This window comes from Choristoneura fumiferana, chromosome 30 (assembly GCF_025370935.1).
Source record: "Choristoneura fumiferana chromosome 30, NRCan_CFum_1, whole genome shotgun sequence".
Lineage (NCBI taxonomy): Eukaryota > Metazoa > Arthropoda > Insecta > Lepidoptera > Tortricidae > Choristoneura > Choristoneura fumiferana.
This window is the reverse complement of record NC_133501.1, coordinates 10,008,270-10,020,997: the sequence shown is the minus strand read 5'-3', so window position 1 is coordinate 10,020,997 and position 12,728 is coordinate 10,008,270. Positions and strand designations below refer to the sequence as shown.

The following is a 12,728-nucleotide window of genomic DNA, read 5'->3' as shown; positions in this document are numbered from 1 at the left end:
TAAAAACTTATAACACAGTAACGCCATCTAGTATATAATAGTGGAACAGCATCGTGCCTAAATTAAATAAATCACTTTATTTGTACAAAAATAAATGCAAATACAGTTCATATAAAATTAGACATAGGTATGTATCTACTATTAATATCGTTTGGGTTGCATATAAAAAACATTAAATGCAACTAAAATTTTGGTAATGAATAGATTTCTTTACAGCTCTGGACCTCTTTTTTATTTTTTATTCATTTATTCGGTACCCCAACACACATCATTATTGCATTAAAAAAAACTGATTACCTATATTTGTTTCGTATGGGCCCCAATTATAGGCGAACATATTATTTGTTTGTATAATAAGAAAGATATTTTATTTTGAATCGTACTTACTTTCGATAAACTTAAAAATGACTCTTTAATCTTTGTTACTTTAAAGCACAGGTGTCGCTTACTAATGAGAAGAATTATGGGTAACGTATTAAGTTACGACTTTAAATAACAGATGGCGCTGTTACCAATCGAGAGGGTTCTGAGTGGCGTCTTTGAAAGATACACTTTTTTCACTGTAGAACTGAGAGTACCAAGCCCGGAAGGCACGAATGCTTTTGTCCGTCTTTACATAAGCAGGTGAGCTCATGTACCGTTTACTGTTCCATATAGCCATGTCCCGTTCGAACTGAAAAAAAAAATGTTTCATAATAATCTGCAAGAATGCAAAATGTCAATTTTATCCCTATCTCGTGAGAATATCGGGATAAAAGTACCTAGCTTATGTGTTATTTCAGATCTCCAGCTATCAACGTACCAAATTTCATCCAGATCCGTCCAGCCGTTTTAGCGAGAAGGAGTAACAAACATATACACATACACATACAAACTTTCGCATTTATAATATTACTAGTGTGTACCCGCGGCTTCGCACACGTAAATCAATAGATCCACCAGCTGAATGGGAATTCGGGATTTTTAAAATTCCCGTGGGAAGTCCCGAAACTTAATCGTTGTTTTCTTTGACGTTACATTAAAAACAATCATGGTCAAATTTCGTGATTCTAAGCCCAGCGGTTGTTGTTTCGAGATTTTATCCCTATCCCGTTGGAATATCGATATAAAAAGTAGCCTATGTGTTATTTCAGATGTCCAGCTACCTACATACTAAATTTCATGACTCTAAGCCTAGCGGTTGTTATTTGGAGGTTTTATCCCCATCCCGTGGGAATATCGGGATAAAAAGTAGTCTATGTTTTAATTCAAGCTATAAACTAACTTTTTGCTAAATCTCATCTAAATTCGTCCGTTTCAGTGTGAAGAAGTAACAAACATACTCACTCACTCACAAACATTCACATTTATAATATTAGTAGGATAGGATTAGGATTAAGTGTATTATTATCGTCCTACCGCCCAGCGTCCTTTATAAATACTTATTGTAATCTGACAGCGAACTCTCTCACTAGTGACGTAACGTTCCATGTTCATAAAACAAAAAAAAAAAACTTCCCTTTGTCGATGACTTTGGAGCGTACATAAAATATTTTTTATCTTTATTTCTTCCAAAACCTACGCACCATATAGCTCTCTCCAGGCACAAAAGCTGCCGCAATTACAGCGTTGTACCACGGTGAGTATATCCTGTGCACCACTCTCTGTTGCAGAACGCCGATGGGCGTCACTGATTGGGAGATCAGCACCGGCCCGAAGCCAGTTTCAAGACGCAGACGCACGTGGCCGGGACCATTCTGGAACAGAAAACACTATGACAGCAGATATTAACCCTCCTCCCCTCCCAAATATAATGGAAAGGGGGCGCCGTGCTCCCGTTATGTTAAGAACCCGATATACCTAACCAGCAAAAGTGCCTAGGGATATTTAGACTCTAGCCAGCAAAAGCTGTCCACGCATTTTTTAAGAAACTTTAATCAGGGCCCAATTGCATAACAAGTTACAAGCAAATAGTATTAGTGAATTTCAATACAAAATCACTAATACTATAATCATAAATAATAATATAATCCCAGCCTATATACGTCCCACTGCTGGGCACAGGCCTCCTCTCAGAATGAGAGAGCTTGGGCAATAGTTCCCACGCGGGCCCAGTGCGGATTGGGAACTTCACACACACCATTGAATTGCTTCGCAGGTTTGTGCAGGTTTCCTCACGATGTTTTCCTTCACCGTAAAGCTCGTGGTAAATTTCAAATGTAATTTCGCACATGAATTCCGAAAAACTCAGAGGTGCGAGCCGGGGTTTGAACCCACGATCCTCTGCTTGAGAGGCCATAGGTCAAACCACTCGGCCACCGCGGCTTGTAATTTGTTATGCAATTGGGCCCTGGTATAATTTTTGAGACTGTCATGTTGTCATTCTAGCCTAGCTTAGATAATTTTGATACTTTGTCTGTATGAAATAAATAAATAAATTTTTGTTTAATTCAATCTCCTACCATCCTCAAAATGCAAAGTGTTATATGATCATGTTAGGGTTAGAATTAGAAGATATGCCAATCTGGTCAAAATGGTCCAAAAATTGATGCGTCTGGACTGCACGTAAATGGGTACAAACAAAGGTCATAAAATTTACCAAGGGACTCCTAAAGTGCATCATCAACTTTCACACATTACTACATGCATTTTGATGGAGCTTGAAGAGTCCCAAGTATAATTTAATATCTGGAAAATTTAAATGATTTCTAAGTATCAACATCGTTTAATCAGTGTACAGCAAGACAATGTTGTCAGCCTCATTTTTTTTTTAATTTGCCGCGGTTTCTCGTGGACAGCTTTCGTTCGCCATAGTCTTATCCCTAGACAGTTTTGATATAGAATTAATACTGAGTAAAGCATCAAATTTGTTTAGGGATAATGAGTATACCAACGTTTTTGGATGTGTATATTGTTACAACTTTAAAGCACGTGTGGCGCTGTTGTTACCAACGAGTAGGTTTCTGGGTAGCATATTTAGTTACAACTTTAAAGTACAGTTGGCGCTATTACTAATCAAGAGGGATACTAGGCGAAAAGCTATCCGTTAAATTGACCCCAAAAACGTCGAGAATAATTTCGATAGCAGAGTTATTATACAAACCTGGTCAGCTACGATGTTTATCTGAAAGACACTGAGCTTGCCAAATTTGTAACGATGTGTTAAGTTTATCCTGGCTGTATGGCCCTCGCCCCTGAGCCACTCAGCTGCCCACGTGTGTTGACCTAAAAAAAAAACTAGTCAAATGCTAGTGAGACACAGGAAGTGATCTATACGACCGACCGTTTGCCATTGGGTACGGCTCGCCAGATATAATAACATTTAATATAACTCTACATTTGGTATATTTACATTTAATTCTAATTTGACCATTTGTAAATTTTATTTTTGGCTGTTATTTTAATGTAATTCAACTATCGGGATAAAACTATAGATGTCTTCCCCGAGACTCAAACTTTCTGTAGGTATCGAATTTCATCTAAATCTGTTCAGCGGTTTAGACGAAAAAAGGTAACAAACCAACAAACAAATAGACTACAATTACATTATTTAGTAGGACACAATCGTAGAAAGTTTTATTCTCGAAAAAAATTAAGTTAAGTTATAACGAAATCCCGAAAATTAAATAAATAGTGGGTGTTCTTACTGCTTACTAAGCATGTGTTCGTGGGTTTTCAATAAAAAGATATTGTATTGTATTGTAGTTTGTGCGTCCCAAGCCAAGGATAGCAGATAATAAAATTACCAACAAAGTTCAGCAGGAAAGGGTACTTGTTCCCCAAACTGGTGAGAAGAGAGGTAGAGTGCACCGGGTTCAAATGGGCTACGTCTGCTCCATTTTCGGGAATATCCTGCGAAGAATTAAAAACATTAGTTTTTTTTCTAATGAAAATTTATTTTTCACACCTCTCCTTCAGAAAAGTAACTTTTCCTCCCTGACGAGAGGGAGCAAAGTGCAACTTTTCTGTTCAAGCTGTTCTAAGGTTTTATGCAAACGCCATTTTTTAAAGTTGATAATGGTAAAGCCACGCCATTTCTATGCTGGTTGTTCTTTAATAATAATTAGAATTTATTTTTCTTAAGTTTCTTAAGTTGTATGAGCCACTCGGGAGCAAAATTATTTTCATCTTGGGCGTTAACATAACACTTGAATCCCTCATTACTCCTGAGCTACATTCTGGATTCAATATACCGCCCTCGCCGTAAATATACCATTTTGCTCCCTTGTGACACAAATAACTATTTTAACAGACTTCAATAAAAGGTTCTATGTTCGACTGTGCTTATGTACATTATCAATGTTAAATTTGAAGTAAATCCGACCACAAAGAGGATGAAATTGGCTATAGAATGTGACGGCAATTTGGATACTAAAGCAGGAACATTGCAAAGACGACCGGATGGCTAAGTGGTTAGAGAACCTGACTACGAAGCTTTGAGGTCCCGGGTTCGATTCCCGGCCGGGGCAGATATTTGTATGTTTGTTCTCGGGTCTTGGATGTTTAATATGTATTTAATTAAAGTATGTATAAGTATGTTTATCCGTTGCCTAGTATCCATAGCACAAGCTTTGCTTAGTTTGGGACTAGGTCAATTGGTGTCAAGTGTCCCATGATATTTATAAAAAAAAGACGCAATTTGACATACAGACGATGGGAGTCAATTTCATACCTTGAAATAAATGCTGGCAAACACTAACACAAGTATCATTCACTCGCCATTATATGAAACTTACAGGCATTTACTATTATACGAGACCCCATCACAAACTAACAGGCACTCACTATTATCTGAGACCCTACCACAAATTAATAGGCACTCACCATTAACTGAGACCCTATCACAAACTAACAGGCACTCACTATTATCTGAGACTCCACCATAAATTAACAGGCACTCACCATTAACTGAGACCCTATCACAAACTAACGGGCACTCACTTTTAACTGAGACCCCACCACAAATTAACAGGCACCCATCATTAACTGATACCCAATCACAAACTAACAGGCACTCACTATTATCTGAGCCCCCACCACTAACTAACCGCACTCACCATTATATGAGACCCCACCAAACTCGTTCCTCCCCGGTAACCCAGCCCTTCAATTCTTCCTCCTCCTCGGGCTCACGACGCTCCAGAGAGGGCTGCGACCCTCAGCATCATACCAGACCCAGATGGCACCTTCTGCTTCTACTGTCTGCCAGGTTTTGATGGATATGCCTTTAGGTGCTGGACAAGAAGTAAAGCTTTCAGAAATGTAAGATAAAAGGGGTTACTATGCAGAGGTCCAAACAATGTATTTTTTTATCAAGCTCCGCTGATGTTTTTGTACACCTATAGGTATAAAAAGGGAAACAAGCAGGCGGGTCATCTGATGGAAAGCAATCACCGCCGCCCATCGCTTACTATTGTGGTGTACAATAAAGAGTCATCATATTATACTAGGTGTTGCCCGCGACTCCGTCCGGGTCGAATTAATTGCTATGCAAATTTCTGGGATATAAACTATCCTATATCCTTCCCCGGAACTCAAACTATCTGTATAATAAATTTCATCTAAATCGATTCAGCGGCTTAGACGTAAGAAGTTAACAAACAAACATACAGACTTACAAGCCTTCCCATTTATAATAAGTTAATTAATAGGTATTAGAAGTATCCTACTATTAATTAATCCATACTAATACGTATATTATAAATGCGAAAGTATGTTTGTGTGTTTGTCCGTCTTTCACGCCGTAACGGAGCGACGGATCGACGTGATTTTTGGCATAGAGATTTTTTGGCCCGAGAGTGACATAGGCTACTTTTTATGCCGGAAAAATGCACAGTTCCTGAGGGAACCGCGCGATAACCGAATACCACGCGGGCGGAGCCCCGGGCAAAAGCTAGTTAATATTGTAAATGTGAAAGTTTGTGATGGTTTGGAGGTTTGGATGTTTGTAATGTTTAGATGTTTGATACTGAAACACGCAATAACGCTGAACGGATTGACATGAAACTTGGCGTACAGATAGACAAATATATGCATTGAGACATGGGCTACTTTATATCCCGGCAATGCGTTCCCGTGGGATAACATTTTAAGTTAAAGCAAGAATAGAGGGCGCTGCCCAAGAACGGTGACGTACCGTTACTCGGCTCTCAAAATGACGTGTCAACTTCGGTTGTACCTACCTACGTTGTTTTACAGACAACATTTTGATAGAATTTCGTAAATTTCGTTTAACAGACATTTTTTATCATATTATCGTTTCATAGAATAATCAATACGCAGAACACTTACTTTGAAGAAATTTAAATCATTGATTTTTGTTATAAATATAAATTTTAGTTTAGATATTCATATCAAAAAATAACAAATCAAATATTCATTATTCTCATATTATTTAGTTATTATTAAACTTATTACCAAGAAAAACATGCAATTCGTTTTCTGATGTGGTCGCAGTTCTAACCTAACCTATCCTACGACTTTTCTAGTAGCGAGTCGTTTCTGACAAGGTCACTGTTCTAACCTAACCTAACCAACTTTTCTGGTAGCGATTTCTTATTTATTCTATATATTTTATCGAACAAACAAAAATAATTCTACAATTTGATAAATTTGATAAATAATAAAGTGAGATTGTAAGATTCATTGAATAGTTTTTCTAATTAATATGTTTCATTCAAGCAAATAGTCGTTGAAACAATAATATTCGAAGTAAAAATACAAGGGCCAAATATTATATGAAACATTTTCTCGGAAACAAAACTCTGTGAAATTTCTGTCTGCGAAAGAAGGGAACACCGTCAACTTCATTTGCAATCAATAGACGGCGCTGTGCAAGCGACCGTTGTCCTTTCAAACTGTTACCGTCCCCGTAACCTTTTGCAGGCCAAACTCTAAGCGACATTGATTTATTGTGTTGCCATGGTAACAAGAATCATGTAATTAAACTGTTGTCGTTGTATATTTAAAAAATTGCACGGGTAATACAACAGTTCAGCTAAGACGGCATTACTTAAGCTATTTCTCATGAGAGCGAAGCCGCGGGTTGAGGCTAGTTATTTTATATAAATAAATACTCACGGCTTTCTAGCCCAGGGATGTTGACGCACGCCCCTCCATCGTCGAACCTCCACTTATGGAAGGGGCATTCGATGCAGCCCCCACTCACTGTGCCCCCCACCCCCAAGTTGGCCCCCAAGTGGGGGCAGTATGCGTCTACGCAGCGCGCTACGCCATCCTCGCCGCGGTAGACTGCGAAATTCTGACCTGGAAGAGATTTTTTTTGATAGGTAAGCTTTAGGTAAGAGAAAAAAACCAACAAGTAAGGGAGTATATGACAATAAGGGCTATCGTTTCTTGTCTTTCTAGATGGCGCCACTGTTGCGTGAGATTTTTAAGTGTGGCTTTCAAAGTCTGCTATTACGGGCGTGAAAACAAAGTTTAGATTAAAATAATATTTAATACACCTTAAAACCGTACCATAAAAATATCGAGCAACCGTAGTGTTGCGTAGTCCCGTTTTGTTCGGAAAAAAAGGTAGGACAAAAGTTTCCGAAAGCCAAAACTGTCTCAAAACAGACATTCATTGCCCCGTAACGCATAATTGCCATTATTAATTTCAGGTAATGCAAAATATTCACAAAATTATTCTAATTATAAATTTTAATAAACCGCGTAGCTCACCAAAAACAATGAGATTTGACATTTTGGAGACCTCACGCTACACCAGCGCCTCTAGCGGCGAATTCATACGCGATAGCCCTCATTCTGCACTGTTTTCATGAAGTGTCAGACAGAACTCTTTTTACAAGCTTTTATTACTTATTTAATTTAACTTGCAATGTATGTCCTACCTACGTCAAATCTTGCAAGTTAAATCCACTTCCGGTGATCGAATTGACTTAAAAAATTCCATAGTGATGTAAATCTCGTGACAATACAATAACCTGGAAGGTACATCTTCATGGTTCAGCCAGCATCGTCTCCGCAGGAGGCAACTCCTCAATGATTAATGGCATTGACTTGAAATTGGTACGGAAAAGTAGTCAGCAAGAAAGCTTGTATTAAAATTGTCATTTTTAGCAAATATATATATTTTTTTTCATATGACAAATACTTCAAAATGTTGGCATAATTTAGAAATTGTCACGTTTATTTATTTATTTATTCAATGGGAGAAAGCCGTGGTGGCCTAGTGGTTTGACCTATCGCCTCTCAAGCAGAGGATCGTGGGTTCAAACCCCGGCCTGCACCACTGAGTTTTACAAAATTCATGTGCAAAATTTGAAACATTTTAAATTTACCACGAGCTTTACGGTGAAGGAAAACATCGTGAGGAAACCTGCACAAACCTGTGAAGTGGTGTGTGTGAAGTTCCGGATTCGCACTGGGCCCGTGTGGGAACTACGGCTAGAGCCCTCTCATTCTGAGAGGAGGCCTGTGCCCTCGCAGTGGGACGTATTGGCCCTGCACTAAACTGGACATGAGTGAGCCTTACCTCCGTGAAAAGTGGTACTGCAAAGATAGGCTTAAGGTAACTCCTGTCATGAAACTTACCTAAGGCATCAACACTGACCACCCCCCCTATTTTCAAGTCCCTGCTTTCAGCAAGTGCGAACCAGCCGTTAGGGTAGGGCGGGGGTAGTTTGGTTCCCACTTGACGCGTCTGCATCGCTCGAGCTATCTTTATATCCCTGTTCGCCCCTTTTGGTATATGATTGTAGCCTACGTCTGTAAGCTCCTGAAATTTATTTATTTATTTATTTCGGAGGTAAGAGCCATTTTTATAATTTAATAACTATAATTTACAAATACAATTCAATTTAAAGGCTGGTTTAAAAAAAAACAGAAAATGCAAAAAGATAACAATAAAAGAGTTCTGAGATAATAAACAGAAACAAAAAATAACCAAACTGAGACCCTTCACATTTTTGACGTCAGTTAAAAATGCATAAAAAGGTTTGTGAAATTTCATTGGCATTTAAAAACCTGGTGGTTGTCATGTTTAAATGAAAAAAAAAAACTAGAAAAAATTACAAAAAAAAGTTTTCTTGTCTGTTATAAAATAAACTCAAACAAAGTCTTTATTGCGCTAAATGTTGTGATAAGATCTTAAGGGTGACACACTTTCCCGGCCCGGATAATACCGACGTGGAAATACCAACCCTGTTTTTCGTGTACACGCCCATAGAAGCTCCTATCAGTTTCTATGGGCATGGGCGTGTACACAAAAAACAGGGCCGGTATTTCCATGTCGGTGTTATACGGGCCGGGAAAGAGTGTCACCCAGATCTTAAAAAGTATGAACTTTAAACCTTTAAACTTACCTTTATATATAAAACCGGACTCCAATAAGATTTATATATTACATAAGCGAATAAAACTAACATCACAGATAATATTAAACTTAATCTATGGGCGTAGACACATTCTGCGGCTGTCCGCAACGTTGCCCACGTCACTTGGAGGTAAAAAAGTAATTCGTCATGATCGGTTTGACAGTTAAAAATGGCGGAGGGCTGAGATTTCATTTTGGCGGGAAATGCTTCTGATGTTGAACACTGGCCATCTACGCTAAACATGGTTGCCTAAAACAAAGAAAAAGCTTGTTGTGAATAATTACATTTTTAATGCATTTTTTGTCATCGATTTTTACATTTATATGCCCCAAGTTTCTAGTCAATTGGGTAGATCACACTACAAATCAACTGTCAAAAATCAGCTGCCATTGAATAGCCCTAAACTGTATTTCGGACAAGAGATGACGGAAGCGAGTTCCATTTCTTAGCAGTCTGCATAAAGATGTAGCGAAGCGCTTGGTGCTATTATTAAGAACATACTTAATATAGTATAACTCCCCACTTCTGATCGTACGGTGGTGAAACGGAGATAATGGAATACAGTAAGTTCTTGGTAATTCGTGCAAACACTGTCCAGAAGCCGTGGTAGCTTAGTGAACCCGTGGTAGCCTAGTGAACCCGTGGTAGCCTAGTGAACCCGTGGTGGCCTAGTGAACCCGTGGTAGCCTAGTGAACCCGTGGTAGCCTAGTGAACCCGTGTTGGCCTAGTGAACCCGTGGTAGCCTAGTGAACCCGTGGTGGCTAGTGAACTCGTGGTAGCCCAGTGAACCCGTGGTAGCCTAGTGAACTCGTGGTAGCCCAGTGAACCCGTGGTAGCTTAGTTAACCCGTCGTAGCTTTGTGAACCCGTGGTAGCCTAGTGAACCCGTTGCAGCCTTGTGAATCCGTGGTAGCCTAGTAAACCTGTGGTAGCCTATTGAACCCGTGGTAGCTTAGTGAACCCGTGGTAGCCCAGTGAACCCTTGGTAGCCTAGTGAACCCGTGGTAGCCTAGTGAACCCGTGGTGGCCTAGTGAACTCGTGGTAGCCCAGTGAACCCGTGGTAGCTTAGTTAACCCGTCGTAGCTTTGTGAACCCGTGGTACCCTAGTGAATCCGTCGCAGCCTTGTGAACCCGTGGTAGCTTAGTTAACCCGTCGTAGCCTTGTTAACCCGTGGTAGCCTAGTAAACCTGTGGTAGCCTAGTGAACCCGTGGTGGCCTAGTGAACCCGTGGTAGCCTAGTAAACCTGTGGTAGCTTAGTGAACCCGTGGTAACCTAGTAAACCTGTGGTAGCCTAGTGAACCCTTGGTAGCCTAGTAAACCTGTGGTAGCTTAGTGAACCCGTGGTAGCCTAGTAAACCTGTGGTAGCCTAGTAAACCCGTGGTAGCCTAGTAAACCTGTGGTAGCTTTGTGAACCCGTGGTAGCCTAGTAAACCTGTGGTAGCCTAGTGAACCCGTGGTAGCCTAGTAAACCCGTAGTAGCCTAGTAAATTCGTGGTAGCCCAGTGAACCCATGGTAGCCTAGTGAACCCGTCGTAGTCTAGTAATCCCGTGGTAGCCTAGTAAACCAGTAGTATGTAACGAGGTGTCATACAGCTCGTTTCTTCCTAACTCTTTGTACTGTCTGGTTTAGCACATATTCGAAAAAATAACATTTCAATTCAAATTTCCTTTTCTAAATTCTACACCTGTTCGATTTACGTCAAGTAGCCATTCTATCAGAGCCTCCGAGCTGAACAGATACCTGTCTTTTATCCTAGATCCTATAAATCTCCTAAAACTCCATAACAAGGTTATAATTTACTACTCCTATACGAAGGAAGGTTTTATAATTGTACAGTGCATTTGTGAAGTTTCTTAAGTTCATTATTGTAATACTGCTGGACTTCAGTGCCATTGAATAATATAAATAAAGAACTGGGCACGGAAACTTAAGTTGATTAACTATGTATTTTTATAATTGTTGATACAGTGTCAAAGTATACCTTTTAGATACTTAAGACCGCGTCTGTTTGTCCGCAGGTGCCCTTTTATTATTATCTTAAATAAATATTACTGTCTGCTTTATTCCTGCCTTCTTCTTTACTCAAACAACTTCCCCGGACACCACCTCGTGACAAGTAAATAGCCTAGTGAACCCGTAGTAGCCTAGTGAACCCGTGGTACTGTAGTAAATACCTGGTGGCCTAGTGAATTCGTGGTAGTCTAGTGAAGCCGTGCTAGCCTCACTAGGCTAGGCTATAGGGGTTCACTAACCCCTATAGTTTTAACTATGTTAAGAAGAATCACACATTTCATTTGTTTACTGATTACATTACAAACATGGATAGAATTAGTCAGTTTCCTCGGTAAAAAAATCAGGTTAGTATTATTTCGTCTAAAAAGCAGATGGTCTAAGTAGCAAGTGGTGTAAAAATTTAATTATATGACTTAATGTCGACGGAGCTCCGCTTTGGATGCGTTTTTTGTGAATGCGAGTTTCCTTGCAGTGGATCTTAGATATGTTTCATTAAAATCGGTTCAGCCGTTTTTGCGATATAGAACTTGAATTGACGATGTTGGTTAGGTTATTAGAAGACGCGAAATCATTTTAGCCAATAATAAGGCAGTACGTTTGTTTGGGTAAAATCTCGAGCAGTCATTGGCCAATAAGTTTTCTTTTTCAATTCATTACTTAATTCTACTATTACAGCGTTCTGTTACTTTAGTAAAGACGGAAGGGGGGGGGGGGGGGGGGCAGTATAGGTACTAATATGTCTACAATTAATATTTCACGGATTCCTGAATCGATACATGGTTCCTAAGTATCCAATTGTAAATCATACCGTGGGTTGGTTGAAAAAAGGAGTCATCCCCATTCTACATAATAGGGGTTAGTATATTATCCAATATTTTTTTCTAAGTTTGTTACTTTCCGCGTGATTAATATAAACAAGGTGTTTTAAAGTATTCCAGATTATTACACCATCGTTATTTCGATTGAAAGAAAGGTTGTCATGCATAAAAAGTATTTTAAATTGACTCACCGGAAAAGTCAATTATGCGACCGCCATTTTTTTATTTTCTTTTTAATTCTAACGGACCAAGACGAGCGTGCGTTCAGCCAACGACTCGATACTGGCCGCACACGAAACGACCGCCTTTATATATGTAAAATTACGTATTTCTCTTGTGTTTTTGATTTTTAATCGGACTAAAAGCGTTATTATGCTTTGAAATTTATACTGAAGTGTCTAAAGTTGCGTTTTGTTTCGTTAAATCAAATAAGAATTGTTTATGGCGTCCAGACACTAACGTATGTAATGTATTCCATTTTTTTTCTGGATCTCTCGGGAAAAAACGTTCTTTTTGCGCGATGGTTATAATTCAACTGTTTATTGGGTTTTTTTATTGACACGTGTTTGTTGTTA

At 39.2% G+C, this 12,728-nt stretch overlaps 1 pseudogene; it reads right to left on the bottom strand.

Annotated features, from left to right (window-relative positions):
• Positions 1-12,429, bottom strand: LOC141444875 (cholesterol 7-desaturase nvd-like; annotated as a pseudogene).
• Between the last annotated feature and the right edge of the window lie 299 nt (positions 12,430-12,728).